Source organism: Cygnus atratus, chromosome 8, assembly GCF_013377495.2.
Source record: "Cygnus atratus isolate AKBS03 ecotype Queensland, Australia chromosome 8, CAtr_DNAZoo_HiC_assembly, whole genome shotgun sequence".
Lineage (NCBI taxonomy): Eukaryota > Metazoa > Chordata > Aves > Anseriformes > Anatidae > Cygnus > Cygnus atratus.
In genome coordinates this window covers 16,499,561-16,506,914 of record NC_066369.1, presented here as the reverse complement: position 1 = coordinate 16,506,914, position 7,354 = coordinate 16,499,561, and positions in this window count along the sequence as shown.

Sequence of the window (7,354 nt, the reverse complement as noted above, 5' to 3'; positions counted from 1 at the left end):
TTGAGAAAATAAGGGGTTTGTGGGTTTCTCAAGGTATTCCACGAATTCACAGGATTTACATTTCTAAGATTCTTTACACATCCACATCGGGCAAATAGAAACTTCATTTTTAACTGACAGCTGAGGTCAGAGGAAAAAAAGAGCTGTTGGTACCCTTGTTGGGGGACACCCTGATTGTTTATGAATCTTGCTCCAAATAGGTGTATGTGGTTCCCTTTAATCAGCACCTCATCATCACTAAATTAGTGAGGGAAAATGTATTTCAAATGTCTTCTTTGCAACCTTTTTCTGCTTCTATAAATCCTCACAAAACCAGTTTGCCTTAATACCAACATCACCACAGTTTTGAGAAAGGATGTACGCATTCTGTAATGCGGTGATCTTAACATCCAGTGTCTTAGACTACTGCAGAGCTGAGGGAGCCTCACACCAGATTTTTGTGGGGGCCTGTAGAGGTGGCAAGACACTACATGTCAAATTCATCTCTTGTTCTAAAATGTCCAATAATACAGATAAATATTTTTAGAGGAAGTGTGCATGACAAAAAGAAAACACTTATCCTAGCAAGTCTCCATGGTTTTATTTTTAAACTTTAATGCTAGACTGAGGTCTAGGATATTGATAATAATCATGAAGAGATTATTAGCAGGCAGAATGCAGATATCAGATGCAATAGATACTGGGATATCATTACTGTATGTGTTATGTAATATATGTAATCATTATATGTATTTATGTATAATGAGAGTGAGAGCTGATTGAAAAAGACCAATGTGTCATAGAATGAACTAGAACACATCTACTTGGACGTAAAAGTACCCTGACCAAAAAAAAAAAAAAAGCAATATTAAGAAATGAGACCCAGATATGTTTTTTATGCTAAATGTGGTACACAAAGAACTTAGCACTTCATTACTTCTTTTTTTTTTTCTGTAGTGCTTTTTTAAGAAATTTAATGGTCTCAAGCATGTTGCTCCTGCTGTGCCTGCACAGTCCTGCTGTTTTAGACGTAACCTCTGTAAGTATCCATCGGAGGGCAGCAGATCACAAACCTTGTCGCACCACAAGAAGGTTCCAAAAAAAAATCAAAAAAGGAAAAATTCAGCCTTCCATTGGCCATTCATGACATCAATGCACAGATTTTTCACTTAATTTATTGTACAAAGAAGACATAATTGGGAAATCCCTAGAATGACATATTCTCTGGGCTAACCTCTGCACAATAGCACTACTCTAGGTCCATGATGCAAATAGTTGAAGAGATGTTATTAAGATACTGCTGATTCATCCTCAGCTGATGAAACAAGCACTACTTTATTCTTTCTCCCTTTAAGTGATGCTTAGTGTCTACCCGATCAGCTGATGTAGAGAAGAATAAAGGGGTTTTTAAAGGCTCATCTGCCCCATCTCCTCTCTGGTTCTGACATTTAATCTCTTGCAAGACATCTGATTATTTGATTTTAACAAACCACATATCTATAAAACAGAATCTTAAGAGAACATGAGTTAATAGAACTCACTGTAGTTTAATTAACATGGCAAAGGCAATATTGTCTGCTTTTTTAGTTACAATTTTGTAGTATCTGGTGCAACAGTTTTGGTTTAAATTTCAGCTGAAATAATAAGAAAAACTTATAGCAGGTCTGACTTAAGCAACAAACAAAGCCTGCTGTAATGATAGACAACTATGAAAAGCTTAGTTGCTTCAATACTGAGTAGCGTTTTTTTCAAGTTATCACCCAAAATTGACAATTTAATTTAACTTAATGGAATTTTGTGCTTTAAGCGGGAAAGTCTCACTTCATATCTCAATCAGGTCTTGAAGGGGGCCTGTATCCTGGTGTTAGAGAAATGGATTGAATAGTTCAGTCTTGACAGTGTCAACAGTGTGAGGGCCCAAAGCTTCTGTTTCAAAGACTGCTAACTCCAAAGGCTCTTCCAAGTTCTGGCATGGCAGGGAAGATGGGGACACTGACTGAGCCTAATGACTAAATACGTTAAATCTTTTAAATTCAGCATTCAATAGTGTTCATAAAATGAAAATGATCCAGCATCACAGGACTCAGCTGAAGTAATAAATTTAAGCATAGTGAGGTATTTGCATTTTCAAATTCATCTCTCGTACTTGGAAGTAATATTTATCATCATACTTAAAATAATAATTATTTTTCCCAGCACCCTCATTAAATTGTTCTGGCTTTATTTAAGCACCCCAACTATCTCATACTGACTTTCAATTTAGAGTCGTCTCATTCACTTTGTGACTGCATTGTATGACCTGTTTTTTTTTTTTATAAAAGTCTTGCATGGCTGGTCTAGCTGTTTAACACATTCTCACTTTGGAAGTCAGAATTTGTGCATTTTTAGATTAATTTATTTTAATATAACTCATCTATGTCTTATTTATATATGTCTTATTTATAAAGGAGGAATGGTAGTCAGGAATCTCTACACTTCAAAACAGATTAGTGAGAGGCATCTCAGTTGAAGAGGAAAAAATTCCTTGGCAGGACTTGGATGCACAAATGCTACTGACAGTCCATAGAAAATCAGCTGACTTCAGCTAAGTTTTGTCTGCTGGAGTTTTCTAGCCTAGCTGCAGTACATAAGATTTTAATGAACCTGGATATTGGTCAAATCAAGGTAGAGATGAAAAACAAAAAAATTAGATCAGCTTTCCCTTGGAATATAGCCAGTGCTTTCCAAAGTGGTGTTACGCAAATCATAAAAATAAAACTTTTCACTTGACAGCTCAAAAAGGCACATATGTGTTATAATTGACAGCTCAAAAAGGCACATATGTGTTATAATTTCATTTTTATCTGAATTTACGACCCCAAGGTTGTGGGTTTGTGGTTTTGTTTTGTTTTTTGCCAAAAGGAAAAAGTATTAAATTACTGATGGGGCATTCAGGTCTTTGACAGTTTTTTTGCTAACAAGAAATGATAACAAGAATGCTAACAAGATAATGCTGTTTTTCTGATCCTAAAAGCAACTGGACAGCAGATGAGAGACTTTCTTTGCTCATCATTTCTCTTCTTTGTGTTTTCTTCTATTCCTCTTCTTCCTCAGGACTGCACAACTATGTTGTGCTACCAGTCCTGCTTTTCAAGCAAAAGCGCAGGAAGACATGCTGATGTCTGCAGCAGTTTATTGCCCAGTCCTACACCCACGCCTCTGCAGTAGATTAGGCAGGACACCCCCATGCCTTTTAACCACAAATAACTTAAGAGTCTCTCTGCTAGGAGGTACCCTCCTTATTCCCAGCCCATTGATTGCCAAGCTGACACTTTACAGTCTGCCTTGTTGTGGCCGTAAGCCCTGTTCAAGAAAAATAGTGTGAATCTTTTCTTCAGGAACTGTTTATTAAAGAGATGTTCTGAGAAATTAGTGTGCTATTTTAAATAAAATGTACGATAAGGCAGGTGAAGGAATACAGCCCAAATATCTCACAGCTTTATTGCTAAAGGCTGAATCCAGCCAGCATCTGAATTGGGGAAGAGGATGTGGCTATCTGAGTGCTCCCACACTGTGTGACTAACACTGGATTGCATCAGGGGACTCTACGAAGCTGGAAATACTTCAGTGAGAATTTCCTGTATTACTCACAGTATGCAGTATTAAACAAATGCATAAGACTTTTCAGTCATTTGGGGTGAGCTGTATGACTCGTGTCTAACTACATGTTTTTATGATTAAACATTTCAATGATGTGCCAAGGAACTCCTCATATCACACTGTGCTTTATGCATTTATTATTTACTTTGATTCTCATTCAAAAATAATATTTGGGATTTGTGTGTGCCTTTTTTTTTTTTGTCTGGTAGGCTGCACTGTAACAATTTACTTATCAGATAGTAGCTACAGTATATGCTTGGCACTGTTTTAAAAAAGGCATCATAGCCAATTAGCTTGATCCTGGAGTTCAGATTATGCTGGCTTTATTGCCTCTAAAGATCTAATCTTAGCAGGTGCTGAGAACACTCCAATTCTAAATGACCTCATACATTTTGTATATCTCAGAGAAAATTGAATACAATTGCAGAGTGAAGCAGGTGGTGGGTAATTCTGGCATTCCTTATCATTATCTATATCCAAATTAATATTTATTTATTTGGATATTGTTCACACTGCCAAGGCTGATTTTGTGCTGAGAAATTCCAGAGGTGCCTTCTCTGTTTATAAATTTGGAAAGAGATGCTTCAGTCTAACATACCTTTTCATGTTGTCTTTTTCATATTCTCCAGAAAGAAAAAGGTGAGTTTCTGCTTGAGATGTAGGATCTGATCATCTACCAGAAAGTAAGTCTGTGGCATTTTTGTTGTCAGGGGCTGCAAATAGCACAGAACTGGTGTTTTCACCTTCTGTAGGGGCATTGGGAATATATTTTTCAGATAAATCACTGCCCAAACCACACTTCAGAAAAGAAGACTGAAATGACCAAGAAATAAAGGCCCAGAATGAAAGTGTGCTGAAAGACAAAGAAAGTGGTTTTGGTCATTTTATCCAACATCTCTGTGGATCTGAGGCTGCAGAGTGCCGAGCAAGTCCTTCTGTATTGTAAGGGCAAGTTAAATGGGAAAAATGTTGTATTGGGTGATCCAAAATTGTTTCTTTAATTTATCAGATCGGTTTTGGTCAAACCAAATTGGGGAGTGACATCACACATAAATGGAACTGCAGTTCTGACAGTAATTTCTGGTGATAAAATAGTCGGGGACTACCAGCAGCAGCAGGAGGTTAGTTGAAGGAGGTGAACGTCTGGAGTTGTCTCAGCTGAAATCATAGCTGCATGTCTGTGGCCTAATGATTAAAGCAACAGTGATTTCATAAAACAGCACAACAAGTAGTTTCCTACTGGAGAACTTCCGATTTCTAGTCTGTGAACCTCTACAGTAAGCATAAAGCTGTCTCCAGACAAGTTCTGGGTTAACTAGAAATATGAGACTTTGCAAGAGTGCTGAGCAAACAGAAACTGACATTAATGAAATAGTTACTCAGTGTAAAACTCTTTCATCTCTGTACAAGGCGAGTGAAATACAAAAACTAGCATAGCATAAAAGAAGGTAAGACCTAGGATGCTTGTGAGAAATCTGAGTCTGCATAAGAATTTCCTGTGTTTTCTGCAGAAAAGTATGCGATGCAGAGTTTCAAGAGCTAGAGTCTTAGTTGTATTTTTATTGACTTGTAGTTGCAATGTACAATAGAGTCAAAGCATTTGTAAACAACACAAGTGAGTGGCAGGGGAATCCCTAAGCACTGAAAAAAACCTTCAATTTTGTTAGTAGCTATCTAGTAGGCACTCATCAGTTATTAGTAATGCAGTATTGTGTCATGTGTGAACTGTTTATGCCTATAGGGTTAGTAGAGCTAATAAATGTTTACTTTGTGTTGAAAGCAATTAGGGGGCAAATACTCATCATTAGTTGCTCTGTTTACTAGGAGTCCACCTCATATGTTTTCTTGAAAATTAGCAGACGAGACTTCACAGTTAGTCAGTAAGAATAAGATACCAGGAGACAAGAACGCAATACAGTTGAAGAGAAGCAGAGAGCAATCCTTATTCTTCAGCATTTGAAACATAAGTGATGACTGGAGAACATCCTGCCTAGAAAAGCATTGTTTATGCTACATTATGCTGTACATTTTTTTATTTCCTTTACCTCTTGCTGTTATTTAGGATTTCACCTGGGTTCCAGCATTCTGGTTTCTTCCTTATTCAAGCCATTTGTTTCCTCTCCCAACCCACCTAAAACATTTATTTCATGAGAAATATTTCTTATACAATCTTTTCTAACTAGACCTACGGTATGTTTAGTACAGGCTTTGTTCTGAACACAAATCAGGAATTACTTACTGTGTAATCACCTGTTTCCTGCCTTCTAGTGCAGGTTTATTCCATTTAACCTCAGCCTTCAGCACTGTTACCTGTTCAACCTTTTAACACTGAGTACCACTTTGATCCAATCTTTTGACGATTTTTTCTGTGGAACTTCTCTGCTTCCTGTTTCAAAGTAAATTTCTCTGACTGGGAATATTGTTTTGGGATTATATCTATATTGTCTGCTCGCCTTCCCCCATGTTTCATTTATTTGTCATCTTCCTATGTTTCGACGTCCACCAAAAGCCTTCATTCAGCAGAGTATGTGAATGGAATCTTTGTGCAGCAGAATGCTTAGTTACGATTTTAAGTCGTGTTTGTACAAATGAGTTAGGAGCACATGTACTATTGCACTGGGACCAGTTCCTGTCCACGGAGAACATGAATGAAGCACAGCTTTAGTCAGTTGTCTCCACAACCATCTCTCTCCCCTCCCTCCGCTCTCCCTCCTCCCTCAGTTGTGGACACTGTTCCTATAATAGTAAGATTCAAACTCAAACTGTGTCTGAATATGGTAGTTTCCATCAAAAACTACCATAAAATGTCATACTCTGGTTATTACTAGCAGTTTGGAACAGATGGCCAGATAGGAAGTATAGCACCCAATTAAAATTCAGTGTACCACTCTTTTTTGGTTTATATCAGAGTCATAAAATAAGTGTGGCCAATATTTCTCTCTGAAAAAAGTTAACCTCTTCCTGTAGTGCTGTATATACACACACTCTACAAAGAAATGCCTGTTTGTCTGAGTAAAAGGTATTTTCACTTAGTTTTATCTGGCCTGAGGCTCCCTTTGTCACTTAAGAATGAGAACTCCTTAATTTGTCAATTAAAATCAGCATTGGCTGCATAAGAAAGTCTTTGCAGACACTGGATCCATATGTAGGCGTTGTCTGCAAAGCGGGGTTCATGCTAACAGCCCTGTATGTTACATGTTTCTGGTTTTTATGCTGCCTGCTCTCTAATGGGACAAAAAATGATGTTAACATGCTGCTGTCTCTTTGCCTGTGCTCACTTCCTCAGATGAAAAGGCAGCAGCACAGAACAGGGAATGAAGAACAAGCTTTCTTCTCAAATACCCTGTATTTTGCAGGATGTCCTGTGTATGGTGTCTTTCTTGGGATGCCCTAAGATCCTAATGCTTTTTCACTGAAGTACATCCAGCCAAGGATACATCTCCTATTCCAGTTCTCTTATGCTTAAATGTTTTTATAATATCAGAGTTTATCTGGTCTCTCTTTATTCTATAAACTACTTTATTGCAGCTCAAGATCCAACGTGTCTGGGTTTTAGAGTGAATATAAAATGACAAGCCCTAGGACTCCTGATTTTAGTAATATTTACAGCTTTGAGATACTTCTGTGTTGAACAGAAAATAAATTCATATTCCTGATCAGCTGATTCTGGATTAAACAGTTATGATTACCATATTTATTTGATAAATTAAGAAGACCCTTACTAGTGTCTTACTGT